Source organism: Rhinolophus sinicus, chromosome 17 (genome assembly GCF_057876585.1).
Source record: "Rhinolophus sinicus isolate RSI-liver-muscle chromosome 17, RSI-T2T, whole genome shotgun sequence".
In the NCBI taxonomy this organism is placed as follows: domain Eukaryota; kingdom Metazoa; phylum Chordata; class Mammalia; order Chiroptera; family Rhinolophidae; genus Rhinolophus; species Rhinolophus sinicus.
Genome location: NC_142517.1, coordinates 170,031,892 through 170,047,707, shown reverse-complemented (window position 1 = coordinate 170,047,707; position 15,816 = coordinate 170,031,892).

Genomic DNA, 15,816 nt, shown 5'->3' with positions numbered 1-15,816 from the left:
TATATTTTGGCTCTAAAACAGAACAAGTTACAGAAAAACTGAAAAAAATATAGCCAACTTTAGAGCCCTATTCAATGCTACTAAGCCTGGGTTCAAAAATAACTGCAAGAGAGCTCATGACCAAGCAACTGACAGCCACACTGGGGACGAGAGGAGGGAGTTAGATCGAGGAAGGCCCTCACACATTAAAGCTGGAAAGGGAAATGAAGGAGAAGTCTTATTTATTTGGCAAATGCTGTATGTTTGTTCTACAGGAAGACTATCTTATTCCATGAAAAGCTGTCTTAATCAGTGTATACAATGACCTTGTAAGAAAGGTAAGACTAGCCTTATTTTACAAATGAGAAAAAAAAAGTCACTTGCCCAGGGGAGTCACTATGAAGGACAAAGCTGAAGCAGAAATGCAGAGCTATTAGTCCCAGAGCCCTCCATCATTTTACCAGCCTATGCCAGGGGAATTTTCCCTGTACAAGGTGGGAGAGGGTATGATTTCTGTCATCAGTCTGTACCTCAAATGAACACTCAAAGGTTGCCATGAGTTCTTCATCTATTGGTGGTCCCCCTGAGTGAACCTTAAATTTCTAGAAGAGAAATTAATAGTTTGCCTTTTGATTACTTAATAATCTCTTGAACACTTTGTTAGAGATGTTTTTTCCATACAGTACCCAAGAATCACTGGTCTACATCCAAATGTCACATGATACTAATGGTGTTACTAAACCAAGTACAAATGGAAAGGCTTTCTCTCTTATCACAACCAACTTAAGCTGTATTATGTGCATAAGAATAAAACCTCTCAGTGTTTGCTATTAAAGTAAAACAAACAAACAAACAAAAAAAACATTCTATTTTCATATTGCAACACCTTCTCTATAATGAAAAGTCTGTGAATGTGCCATTAGTTACAAATAAGCCAGGTTTGAAAATGACCTCAATGGACATATATGATACTTGAAGTGTTGTGAGACTAAATAGTAGTATCAATTGAATTACTAACCCATCAAAAATGCTAGAACACTCCACTCATTTTAAAGATAGAGGTGCCATTTTAAATTTCTTATGCATTTGACTGAATAATCACAATAATAATCACAATAATAGCAATCACTATTTTTGCTTTTTAATATAATGTATACCAATGCTAAAATGTTCCTTTCTCAACTTTATTGGATGAGACATGTTCCAATGGACTTATATAACTATAATTTAGTGTTCCCCAGAGCAAGTTTTTATTTATTAAAGTTTTTCTCTTAGCCCAGACAAGAAAAGGAAATAATTACATTTGATATGGTTTTGGAACCATGGCTAAAACTATTAAGCTCTGGAACTGCTCTTTAATGCCACATCTGGAATGATAAACCACAGATCTTGCCAGCATGTCTTTTTTAAAATAAGACTGAACAGACCAACAACCTTGAATTTCTCACTTTCCCCTTAACATTTCATCCCAATCACATCTCAGTATCCGATTAAATGTTTCACTTACCATTAGAAGAACTGACTATTGCCAGCCTTTGCAGCAGTGCTTATAGCTGCCTGAAAGCCTAGCATCAGTTACTCCTAAGAAGGTCCATTTCAATTTATCCTTGTCCTAAAGGTTTGATATTTCTTGGATATTAATTCAAGACGGGAATGCTTGAAACAGTCAGATGGCATAGCTCAAAGCTGAGCACAACTGGTATATGGATGTATCATTATGGACAATCACTCAGAATCTACTCTGGTAGTAGACAGTTACTGGGCAGGTACCATCACAGCCTTCTCACTCTAAACCCCCATGATTGCTGATAGCGTGCCTTCACTTCTTCTCAGAGGTTGCCATGACACCTATACTCATAAAGCCATCTCAGAAACCAATCCTCCTGGGTTTAGATTTTCAGCTAGATGTTTTCAAGCACTGGGGAAAGAATGTGCAGAAATCATATTGCATCAGACAATATGAAATTAGAGCATGACGGCCAAGGCAGCAGCATTACCCCCTTTATAGTCATTCATAAAGAGATTTTTGTCTACAGCATTTTTCAGATATGATAACATCTACCTGCACAACCTTCCCAAGAGGGATGCCAGTGGGAAGACGAGTATCCAGATTTTACACTAGTAATGCAAACAAAGCCTAGAGAGAGAGAATATTCCTTGTCCCTGGAGAGCTGGGGAAACAACGCAGGTCTTTGCAGTGTCAAGAAAATATGCTTTCCGGTAGCAGTGAGCTAGCTTAGTTACTCATTAGAGAGCTTGTTTTAAGGGGATACTCTTTGAAAGCCTATTAAATGCTTTTATATCAATTTGAAGGATTTGAATCAGAAACGAAGGAAGGCTATTAGAAAGTACATGCTGTGCCTGTGGCATGAGGGAAGAAACTGCAGCTGCCCTGCCAGATCCAAAATTTGCTAAAGTTTTACATTCTCTTGGACTAGGGCTCTGTGCAGACTTTGGAATCGACAACTTGAGTCAATTTGTTGTACCTATTATTTCAAAGTTGGAGTCGTGATATTTAAGTCTTCCATGGACAGGAATACAATAGTCAATCATTCATAGGGTTTCTTAGCACTTCTTTAAGTCTCATGTGATATTTAAAGCATAATAAAGCATCCACCAAGTTTCTGATACTTAGAACATGATGTTCTAATGCAAATATATGTGCCAAAGTCAAAAACATCATTGCCATACAACTACCACGGCTTCTCAGCCTTTTATGCAACTTAGCATATAACCTCACATCTCAATTACTTCCCATAATGTATTCTATCTCCTCAGATAATTTATAGTCAGAGAATACAACAGTCAGAGACACTGGTTATATCTCTGATTAAATATTCTTCCCTGACAAAGGAAAACCCTGGTCAATATTAAAAGGCCTAAGTAAAATTCATTTTATTGCCCTCTTCCCAATTAAAAACCTTCTTTACCTAAATTTTGTGACTTTTCTTACATGCCTCAAAGCCACATGTAAATAAAGAAAAAGAAGTGATGAGCATTTATAGAATATAAAAGGATCCCAATGCTGTGTCCCATTCCTCCCCTGCCCAGGTTTTCTCAACATCTACCCACCATCCTCCTCAGGGCTTAGCCCAGGAAGAGTGTACATATGTCTATCTGCATATATCTCTCCATCACCATCCCGTCAGCCATCACATCCTGTAGATTGTGCTTCTAAAACACTCCTCAATTGTATCTCCTTTTCTCTAGTTCCACTTTATGTCTTTAGTTAATGCTATTTTCATCTCTGGCCTGGAAGACTGCAATGTATTTTCAACTGTGGTCCCTCAGACTTCAGTCTTATTCCTTCAAATCCATGAATTTTTCTAAAGAAAGAATGTGATCATATTGGCTCTGCTTAAAATCATTCCCCATAATCTTCTGAAAGATAATGCCAAAATTTCTTACAAAGGAATCACACGCCTTCATTAAGCTGGACTCTGGGCCACTCCAGCCTTATCCCACAATCCTCTCCATATGCTGTTATTTCCCCAAAAAATAAGACCAGGTCTTATATTAAGTTTTGCTCCAAAAGATGCATAAGGGCTTATTTTCAGGAAATGTCTTATTTTTCCATGTACAATAATCCACATTTATTCCTGTACAACAATCTACATTTATTCAGTTATTCATGTACAAAAATCTACATTTAGTATTTAAATACAGTCATCTCATCTTCTTCTGGAACATTGTAATAACTCTCCAAACCCCTAATTCCAGCTTGAATTTCTTGCGACTCCATTTCCTGTAGAACCATTGGCCCCAATCTCTCTTGTCCAGCAATAGAGCTCTCCTTAAATGAGCACTTGTTGTCCATGTAGCCTGCTCGTAGCGCATTGGCAACACAGCTGTCAGTGATTTTTATACTATGAATTCTTCACCCAAGTCATGACCTCTTGCAGGCTAGGCTTCACAAAGTTTCCACGCTGATTTCTCTCCATTCTATTTTCAATGTAAACATTGATTTCCATGTGCAAATCGTCCTTGAATGACTTGTTTATTGCAATATCAAGATTCTGGAGACAGGCGGTCATTCCTGCGGGAATCATTACTTGATCTATTCTTCTCTTTGCAAGGAAGTTCTTCATGTCTTTAGCACCGTGAGTGCTGGCTGAATCTCAGACTGGCAGACCTCTTTGGCCATCTCGCAAAACAAGTGACAGCATTAAATCAACCTACTTCCTAATAATGGCTTGTGTGCACCAGGCTTTTTGGGTTTCAAGAATATAAATGCCTGAAAGACGTTCAACATTATCTTTCTTGTCCTTAGTAATGATTAGAGGTGGGGCTTTTTTTCCATGCAGACGAATTTCCAAAATACAGGTAACACATGCACTTTCGTAACCAGTGGAGGGAATGTAGATTGACGAGGCAACCCTCTGATCAATTGTCGTTTGAGATCCTTGGCCCATAAACACTGCAACTTCATCCATAGTAATCATGTTGGAGAGTTGGTATTTAGAAAAATCGATGCCATCAACAAAGGACACGTTTAATAACTTCAGAATCTTCCAGACTGAACAGTGTTGTCGATCTTAGAGACAGTTCGTATCGCTGAAGGAAACCATCCAGCCAGTGTTGTGATGCTTTTAATTCTTCTGGGGATATTTCTAACGGTGGTGCCATTGCAAGGACAAATGCCTGAATATCAGCCCTGCACACAACCAAAGATTTTGCTCTCCTGTCAGCAATCCATTCACAGATGATGTCTTCCAGCTCAAGAAATGATGTTTGCCGACCTGATCCACACTTGCGCTTCTTAGCATTTCCCTCCTCCACCTGTTGACTGAGGTTATCGTACTCTGCTCGCCGTTTTCAGACCATTCAGAGATCCAACTTCTTCTCTTTGCAGAAAGCCATAAGATTCATGTCCCGGGAGTCTTCCACGATTCCTTTCTTATACTTGATGGGATAACTCTTTCTTTTTGCACTCATCTTGTCTAGGGGTCAAAATATTATTCCCTTTAAATCAACCATTAAATCAAGTGTTAATTGAAGACTTACAAGACAGGAGTGACAACAAAATTGATGATAGTTAAGAATGATGGTCCACACAAAAGCGACGAAAAATTGCAGGCACCAAAATTCAGAAAACATTTCTTTATTTCACACTAGTACATGAAGTGCGTCCACTACAACACATGATGTATTGAATTATGAAGATTCATATTAGACACAATCCCATCCGTTCGTTGTCAACTGCACACATTATCCCTGCGTTGTGTCTGTACTCCAATTGGTCATTCGGCAATAAGTCTCGAGTTCATCTGTTTACATAGGCGTTTACCTCTCATCCAAAGTCGCCCGCTTGGGTATTTACAAATACTTAATTATAAAACATATTACCACTTATTTTAAGTATTAATGTCAATAATATTATTTATTTATTTATATTTAATTATATGTTAATATTATTACTATATAATTCAATATGTCCAACATGTGTTGCAACAGACGTACTAAAAGCATCCATCTGACTGACGATCTTAACTGGGGCTTATTTTTGAGGTAGGGCTTATATTATGAGCATACTGAAAAATCATGCTAGGGCTTATTTTCTGGTTAAGTCTTATTTTCGGGAAAATACGATATCAGCCACACAATTACTTCCCCTCTTTCCTAGCACATGACCGTGTCTCTGCAACGTGCAGCTCCCACTTTACAGAATGTCCTTCCATCGTCTCCCACAGCGAGCTTATAGTCATCCTTGAAGATAGCTCACATCTTTAATCCCTGGTGATGCCTTCTCTATCATTGGTACAATCTTTATTTGTCCTTATCCCACCATATTAACATTATGTATAAATTTCATTCATTCAGCAGATATTTACTGAGCTCCTTCTCTATTCCAGCCACATAGATGTGCCTGAGCTCTGAGCAGAGAATATAAGCAAAACAAACATAAACTCAATCTCACGGGATTTACAGTTTAGTGGAGGAGACTGACCTTAACCAACTAATCACAAAAATATGTAAGTACTAACTGCAGTGTTATAAAAGAACAGCAAATAGAGCTAACTGGACACGAGAACCTAAGCAGGAGAAGCTGATTTAATCTTCAAGGCAAGGGAAGTCATATTTGAACAACTGTGAAAGCAAAGAAAGGAGGAAAGGAGGAAAAGAGGAAAGAAAAAAGGGAGTGATAAATCCAATTAAGTTCAAGGGAACCCCAAGTAGAGAAAAGAGCATGATTAAAGACACTGAATCAGAAGGGAAATGGGTCAGTCTTAGCCTACATGTTGGTATATAGAATGTTCCTTTGCTACAAAATGGTTCTTTGTTTTCTTCTCCAATTAAAGACTTTCTGGTAAAGTGAAAGTCTTCTGGTTTAATATGGAGTTCCCAGAATAATGTTAACTAATGATAAGGATTAGACTCACCATGACATAATCTGTATATGTATAGGGAATGTCCTGTATATTTAACACTGAACTCAGGATTCATCAATATCTTGATGTAGTGACACCAGTAAATTTCTCTTGAGCAGGACCTTCCTGCTCCAGTAAGAAATTAGTTGGCACATATGCGAACTCTATGAATTTGAAGAGAAAATGGAATTTTTGTTTTGAATAATACAAATTGTGCAAACCTCAACTTTATCTCTGTTACACAGATCTGTTCTTATATAGAGCGTAGAATTAAATCTAGAAGGCTGCTTAAAGAAGGATCTAGCCTGAGCAGACATCATGAACTGATGACAACCATTTTTCCTGAAGAATATCAACTGAGCTTTAAAATCTTTCTGGTGGATCACTCCAATCAATTATTCTTAATACATCCAAACTTTTTTTCAGTTCAGATTTGTTTTGGAATTCCCATTCTAAGTCAAATTCCCACCTTGAAATTGTAGTATGTGTCCATTAATGTGATTTTTGTTATAGTAACTTTCTAAATAAAATTGTATTTGTGTTTTCCATAACAAATCCTGAGTCTTCATCCATACAATTGATTGGAAGTGGATAGATAGTACCTGTTTTCCATTTGGACCACATTGAAGAATAAAATGATTCAAGAGTTCCAGAGGTTTGAGAATAAGCATTAACATACACCAGTGTCTCTCTGTTGGTGAGAAAGAGGATGGATGCTGCACTTTGCTCACAGAGTGCTCACAGGTGGACCTTTAGCTCTTCTACTGAGTTAACCCTGAACACAAGCAGCACATTTCAGAATACACTGCAACCAGATTTCTGGTTCCATATCAAGATGAGACAAGCTAGGATCAGACTCCTGAAAAAGTCATATACAACCTTTGGCATACATAGAATTACCTGTTTAATTATATTAGGAAGCAAACATGTGCTAAAAAGCTATTGGGGAGAGTTTCAGACACAACTTGATCTAAAGATGGGGTGGGGGAGGCAGTTCCAAAATGCTTGAACCAGCTAAGACAGAGGGTTGTCTACTCTAAAAGTTACCTTAAAATTTAAACAAACAAACAAAAAATAGTATTAAATCACTGGCATGACAATATGCTCCATTTTGTTTTATCTTAGCTTTACATTGAAAGGACTTGAGAAACTCATCATTTTTAGTCCTCCCACCTCTAGCCATGCCTTTTCAAAATCATTCTCTGCACTACAATCAAAATGATTTTTTTTAAATCACAAAATGTTTTATGCCTATCTCCATTGAAAATTCTTCAGTGGCTTCCTTTGCTATCAGGAGAGAGTTAAACCCTTTGATAATGCTTATCAGGTTGTCCACGATCTGAGCCCAGCTTATCTGGCCAGCCTCTAGCCAATTCATCCTTCCCTTGTTCTCTTCTCCCACCATACTGAACTACTTTCAGTTCCTCAAAAGTGATGCTATCCCTTGCATCTCCACCTTTGGCCATCCTATTTCTTCTATCAAGGAAATGGTGCCACCATCTCCAGTTTACCTGGCCATCTCCTATGTAAGGTTAAGGTGATGGTATTACCTCTTCTAGGAAGGGTTCTTGAACCCCCAAATTCAGATTCTGTGCCACTGCTACATGCTTCTATAGCATCCTGCCCTTTCTCCATCACAGCACTTAAGGTCTATTGTAAGTGCTTAGTTAACGAACTGTGTTCTCCACTACACTGTAAGATCATGAGGGCAGAGGAATTGTCTGTCTCTCTCACAAATGAATACAAAATTCTTAGTATAATGCCAGACATAAAATATTACATGGAAATCACCCACCAAGTTCTCCAAAATTCAGATACCAAACTTTTCTTCAGTGAACAAATTAGTCTGATTCTCTATCTCCTATAATTGTAGGAAGTACGAAATCTACTTGGGTTTTCTCCCTAAGTATTTGTACAAGTCCCCAAGGAAACATCCCATAAACCTGCTCTTGTTGCTGCTTCTCCCCTCAGCCTGTCTTCCTCCCTCAGATCACCACTCCTCTCCCTTTGTTATTTCATATACGCTTCTGAAGGCTGCTACCTTCTCATGTCATTTGGCTTTCTACTGGTGTATTGGTTTTCTGTTGCTTCCTATCAAAATACCACAAACCCGATGGCTGGAATCATCACCACATATTATCTCAGTTTCTGTGGGTTAGAATTCCAGGTACAGATCAACTGGTTCCTCTGCGCAGGGTCACTCCAGGTTGTAAGCTGTCAGCTGGGGCTACCATCTCATTTGGGGATCAAGATCTTCTTACCGGCTCACTCACTGGTTCTCCACCATATGTCTGAGATACATGTTTTCTTGTTAACTTTTGGCTAGAAACTGCTCTCAGCTCCTACAGGCTGTCCACAGGTCTTTGATACATGGCCTCCTCCTCTCACAACATGGCAGCTGTCTGCTGCCGCTTACTGTCTCTTTTAAGGGCTCACCTGAATAGGTCAGGGCTGCCCATGTAATCTCTCTGTTGATTAACTCAAAGTCAACCGATGAGGAACCTCCATTACATCTGCAAAACCCCTTTTGCTAATGAAATCCCTTTTGTTAATGAAATAACACAATTACAGGAGTGATATCCTATAATACCCACAGGTTCCACCCGCACTCAAGGGAAAGGCATTATAGCGGGCATGGACACCAGACAGCAAGTATCTTGGGAGACATCTTAGAATTCTGCCAACCATACCTGGAAAGAGCAAACTTCCTCAGTTCAACAACATGCAGATATGAGTTGGCTAGGGTGTTTAAAATAAGCATTAACAAATGTTGATACAGCCAAATGAATAGCAACTTAGATAAGAAAACTTAAAACTTAAAACTTCAATAAATATGTCCATTTGAAAAAGGCAAGAATGGTAGGCACATAGGAATCACTGGAAAATTTGAAATTATACTGGTCAAATGTTGCCCTCTTTCTTAAAGTAAATGAATTTTCCTTTAGTAGACTCTGGTTCTGGAAATAAGTCAATGCTTTCCTAGAGCAGGGTTTTTTGTTTGTTTGTTTATTTGTTTCTTCATGGTTAGAGATCAGAATCTCCCAGAGGGCAAACCTAACCATGCAAGCCCATTTCTTGTCCACTACTATCCCATTTATCAAAGCAAGTCACATAGCCAAGTTCAAAATTCAAAAAGCAAAGAAGTATGTTACTGTACACCTACCATGAGGCCATGACAACAATGTGACTGCATAATACTACCTCAGACATTGAGGCATTATGGTCAATTATTTAATCTGCCATAATATAATATAATGGTATAGAAATTTATATTTGACCTCTAGTGATTCCATATTGAGATTGCTTTCACAGAATGAATTAGATCCCAAAGCAGGGTCACCTGAATATAAACACATAGATTTTTGCTTATAACAATGAATAATAAATTTTAGCAAATATTTATCATCAATAAATAAGATCTTTTAAATGATTGCTAATAGTTAAACTTTATTCAAAGAAAATAAATCTAATAAAGGGGAGGAGCCCTTAATGTCAAGAAATAATGCACCTACACTGAACTCTAATTTACGTGAAATAGATTTTAGTTGTTTCAGTGCTCATTATGAGCTGACATTGTAATTAGCCTTCCAAAAACCTAATGGAATCAGGCTGTGTTTAGAAAGTAGAACAGCCAACACAGGGGATATTGTCACTATTCTTCTGACCATTCAAATCGCGTATTATAAGATATGCTCCATTTTAAGAGAAGCGTTGATAAAATGGAATGCATCTAGAGGAAAGTGACCAAGAGAATGAATGACCTTTAAATAATGCTATATGATAAACATGTAAAGGAATTTGGAAAATTCATCATGGAAAAGAAAAAGGCAAGAAGGGAGGGAAACATGAGAAATTACTTGAAATGTTTTCAGGCTGTCACTTGGAAGAGGAAATAGTTTTATTAATTGTTGCTATAGATCAAGGGTTGGACATATGTGGAGCCAAAGACAGGCCGACATTTTCCATAATATGCCAGCTAGAAAGTAAATATGTTAGGCCTTGTGATCTGTTGCAACCACTCAACTTTACCATTGTAACAGGAAAGCAGTCATAAACAATACATAAATTAGTGTGTGTGGAGGTGTTTAGTAAAACCTTACTTATGGGAACTCAAATTTGAGTTTAATATAATTTCCACATGTCACAAATATCATTTTTTTCCATTTTTTAAACAATTTAAAGTTTTAAGAAACATGCTTAACTTAAGTGTAAAAAACATTCTCTGCTGCCGTACAAAAAATAGGTAGCAGACTGAATTTGGCCCACAGGCCAAGAATGCCAAACTCTGCTAGAGATAATAACTTAAGATAGTGGGTCCTAATCAACAGAAAGCAAATAGCAGTTCATAAAAACACTGCTTTAATAATTGAAGCATAAAATGTTTCAGCTAAGCAGGTACTATTGATAACCTGTGCTATATCCCCTTGGTGCCTCAGTTTCACAGGCAATTCCTCTGCAAACTGATAGATTGATAAAACTGGACTCTAATATCCTATACTATTCTAAGATTCCCTAATTTTAAGAAAGATTCTTAAAACCTGGATGAGCTTCAAAGGATTCATAATAGCTTGTAAATTAGGTGAAAAATTTTTCGTCTATGTCTGTTTTTGTATCTCCATGGAGAATGTCCACAGCTTCCATAAATTTCTCAAAGGGGTCTTTGATCCTTGAAGATTAAGAGCCAAGCTCTATAATAAATAACTCTTAATAATTTTATCATAGGTCTAAATCTTTAATCACCTATTTTTCTCTTCCATAGTATTGAGGAATACAAGGATTGACTTTCCACGTTTCATAGCAGTTCTTCCTAAGGCTGTGTAATTCTGACAGATACAAGAAGTAGGCAAAGAAGAGAATGAATTTAGTTAATTATGATACATTAAGAGAACACAAACTTCCTGACAATCAATCTGGCACTTTTCTCAAGTACTAAGAAAACTATTTTTTTAAATCCCTAATTAGTATAGCTCAGCAAATATCACTACATATTGAGGAAGTAACTGTGCAAATGAAAATTGCATAGAGAGAACCATCCTTTATATCTCTTATTTCATATCTTTTTGGACAAAGAGCCACTGTCAACAAAGTGCCTAAGATAAAGAATTGGTATAGACCTACCCTTCTGTAGATTTCTTAAGCTGGGGCCATATAAATCAAATAGGATTACTTTATCTGCAGCTAAGAATTCTGTAGAGACATATTGAACCTATAAGAGATGGCAGAACCTGGCCAAGTTGTGTCTTTTAGGTAATAAATTCTACTACCATTCTGACTCTGCTTCAGAGTTTTCTCTATTTTTATTCTAGGGCAAGGTATGTGGATTTGTCAGCAATATTAAAAGGATTTTGTTTTACAAGGATCCAAAGTTTGCTGCCTTAGATTAAGTATGAATATTTTGGCATTGTGCATATGGGAAAGAATGACAAAAATCATAACAATTAAACATGTGTGACATAAAATTCAAGCCAAGACACAAGTCAGACATTAAACCACTCAGAAATAATATGATATGCAATTTTCTAATCATAGCTACCATTTATGAGAACTTACTAAGTGCCAGATATGATAGATTCAGATGATAGATTGATAAGTGATAGATAGGTAGATAGATGGTAGATAGATAGATAGATAGATAGATAGATAGGATATAGATCAATATACAGATACAATTAAACCTCACAACAATAGATAGATAGATAGATAGATAGATAGATAGATAGATAGATAGATAGATAGATAGATAGATAGGATATAGATCAATATACAGATACAATTAAACCTCACAACAATTATTTGAGCTAGGAGCAATTTTTCCATCTCCATTTTACAAATGGAAGGCTTGGAAAGTTAAAATAATTTATCCAGGGCTGTGAATTAAAAATGCCTGCACGAAGATTTGGATGCAGGTCTCTTTAGTACCAAAATTTATCTTGATATTATATAGCATAATAGTCTAATTAGGAAATGTTGGGAGGATTTGAATCTCTGCACTGAGAATATCTGAGTCACCAAATAAAAATTTTGGAAAGTAGCTGGCATTGATAACCTGACTTTATACAAATTTTAATCTTCAAATAAGTTTAGGGCTTCTCAGGCCTCTATGCTATATGCATGTGAACTGGGAGTTTGGGGTATTCATCACCAAAAGAGGCCAGAGACACAAAAAGACACATTTAGGCTTTGAAAAGAGAGAATAAAAGTTGACTTCTGTCAAAAGCAGGAATCTGCGTCTGTCAAAAGTATCTGAGAGCAAGAAGCTGCCGTTTACAGCTTGATGACTAAGAAGACTGAGCTGAGAATCTGGCCTAGAAGAAGTAAAGATCCTAACTTACACCTTGTTTCAATACTTAAGTACAAAATCAATTTAGATTAATAGACTAATTTAGAGAAAAATGGGTCAAGGGTGAGAGCAAGACTTCCAAGGCCAAGAGCCAAATGGAATAAAGATGGTAACTGAAGGTCAGCCCATATTCTACAGGGTATATTTAATGGGAAATGGGTGGGCACTGGCAGAAAGGAAAATGCTTCATTATTAGTAAGAGCATTTCAGTTTTAAACCATAGCAACTGAATAGACTCAATCTACTTAAGAGAAAAAAAAAATACTGGTCATATAACTGAAAACTCCAAGAATAAATCTAGCTTCAACTATTGCTGGAGAGAGGTGATCAGAGGTTGTCAGAAAACTTTTTCTGCATCTCATTTTTTGCTTTGCTCTGTCTACTGGATCCTCAGGTAGACAATCCCTGTAATAACAAGGTGGCCAACAGAAGCTGCAGGCTTTCAAGGTCCTAAAAGATCATAATCCCAAAGAAAATGAAAGCTCGTGTCCTGATAGCTCTGACAAATCAGGGACTGACCCAACTGGCATCACGTGATCATCTCTGAACTAATCACTGTGGCCTGAAGGAGTCGGTCTCACAGAGTAATTGCATGTTCTCCCCTGGCCCTATTTTGGGGAGGGTGGGTGTTCAAATCAAGCCCACCCAACCACAGGGAGTGGGAAGAATAGCTCCCTATAGGAAAGGATGCCAGGCAGAAAAAAAAAAAAAGAAAAATAATGCATCAAAGACTGCAGCAGGATTTGCAGTGCACACACAGGTTAAAACGCTGTGCAGCCTGGAGCCAGAGGAACACATGTAGAGTGTCAAGGGGTGAGGAGTCACACTTCAAGCAATTAAATGTTTGTTGACTATTTACTACCATATTTCATTGATTCTAAGATGCACATATTTCACATTTTAACAATTCAGATATCAGAGTGTTTCTTACAATGAATGACATCTTATAATCATTGTTGGCCAGGGAACAGCTGTGATATAATTTACAAGGTCTACACGGAAGTCAGACATAATTCCTCATATTTTCATCTCTTCTATTGAGTTATGTGCATTGTTAATACTATATTTGAAGAGTTCAATTGTTGTTTAAAATATCTTCAAAAAGATTAAAATATGATCCACGATTGAAATTAATGTTATTACACATGCAGAAAAGGAATCTGTACAACAGGGCATACATTTTTAATATTAATGAAGCACATATTCATGGTTGAGAGAGTGATTGCAATTCTATATTTTCTTGCAAAGTAACAGCAACTGCTTTTTGACACCTATGAAAGGATGACATCCACGAGTAGATGAAGCTGTATTACATTTCTTCTGATATGTATGAAAAGGATTGCCTTTCACATGCCAAGAAATGCCCGTAAAGACAGTATATCAAAATAACCTTTTCAATAAATATCAATCAAAGTAAATTGCAATTCAAATTAAAGTAATAATAAGTCACCTAAATATGTGGTAGTACTACTAAAAAAATATTTTGTTACTAGTACATAAAATAATGTTTCATCTTAAAATTCATAACAATAGATTCGATGAAATAAGTATATGACAGACACTGTGGTAGGAACTAAAAATGCAAGAGAAATAATTCATAGTCCTGATATTTCAGCTGTGCATTTTAGCAGAGCATAGTATGATAGAGCTATCAAGACAACCTTCACTAAACCAGAAATTTTCCCTCACCTACCTCACATCCTTTGTATTTTGACCCAACCTCCATTTCAAAAGTATTATAGGAATAACATTTATGAAAATATTTGCATGTTATAAATTAATAAATTTACTGATTATAAAGCATGTAACTGCTTTGGAAACCCCAATACTCCACATATTTAAGCCCAAAATCAAAAATCTAGAGTTATCCCTGACTCCCTTCAGTCTCTTACACCCCACAGCTAATCCACCAGGAAAGCTTTAGCTTCAAAGTAATCTGACTACTCTGCTCTCACTGTAATCCAACCCAGCATCATCTCTTAACTGGAGTACTGCAGGAGACCCCTTACAATCTCCCTGCTTCTGTCCTTACCACCCACGGTCTATTTTCAACACAAGCCAAAGTGATCCTTTTGAGCATAACGTAGATTATGACACTCATGTGCCACAAATCCTGAAATGGCCTAGCATTTCACTCAGAAGTCCCTGCAATGGCCTACAAGGCCCTAAATGACTGGCCCCATGTTACCTCTCTGACCTCTGCTATTGTTCTCCTTTTCAGTTACTTCATTCTAACTTCCTGGCTTCCTTGTCGTTCTTTGAACACACCAAGCATGTTCCTGCTTTCAGCCTTTGCTCCTGCTCTTCCCTCTGCTGAATGTTCTTCTGCAAGACAACTGCTTGGGCAATTCTCTCACCTCCTTTTAATCTTTGCTCAAATCTCACGTTGCCTCTGAGGCCTGTCCTGATCACCCTAATAACGAATGCAACTGTACCCTTTTCTCTGCTCTACCAGCCCACTACACCCTGGTCAAACTTCTCCTTTTACTATAGCATCTATCTGCATCTAACACACTATATAACTTGCTGATTTGTTCTATGTATTACTTATTGCTTCATTCCCCACTTTTTCCCTCCCATGAACCTAAGTTCTATGAGGGCTGCCATTGTGGTTCATTGCTGCATTCTAGCACTTAAAACAGTGATGGGCAAATAAGTAGAGGTCCGATAAAAATTTGCTGAATGAATAAATGGGTGATTTTTACTATTAATAATCCAAATATCTGTAAGAATATAAATGCATGTTTGTAAAATTACTTAGGATGAGCAGAGAGGACATAAGCTAAACTTCCTCTGAAGTCAAAAAGTAAATTATATCCTGAGGAAATGTCCCATAGAAAATTACCTATAGAACTTATAGTACTAGTAGTCCTTTTCTGGACTATTAGTACTATAATTCCTATAGGTAATTTACAGTACTAACAGGACTAAAAGGACTATTAATACTGTAAATTTTATAGGTACTGTAAGTTCTATAAGGGCTCCTGCAGTACTCCAGTTAAGAGATGACAGTAGGTTGGATTACACTGATAACAGAGTTGTCAGATGGAAGGGGAGACCAGGAAAACAGGATCTTCCTTTGGATGAAGGGCAGGTCTGCTGGCATTTATGGACCAAGCTTCTGGCCTT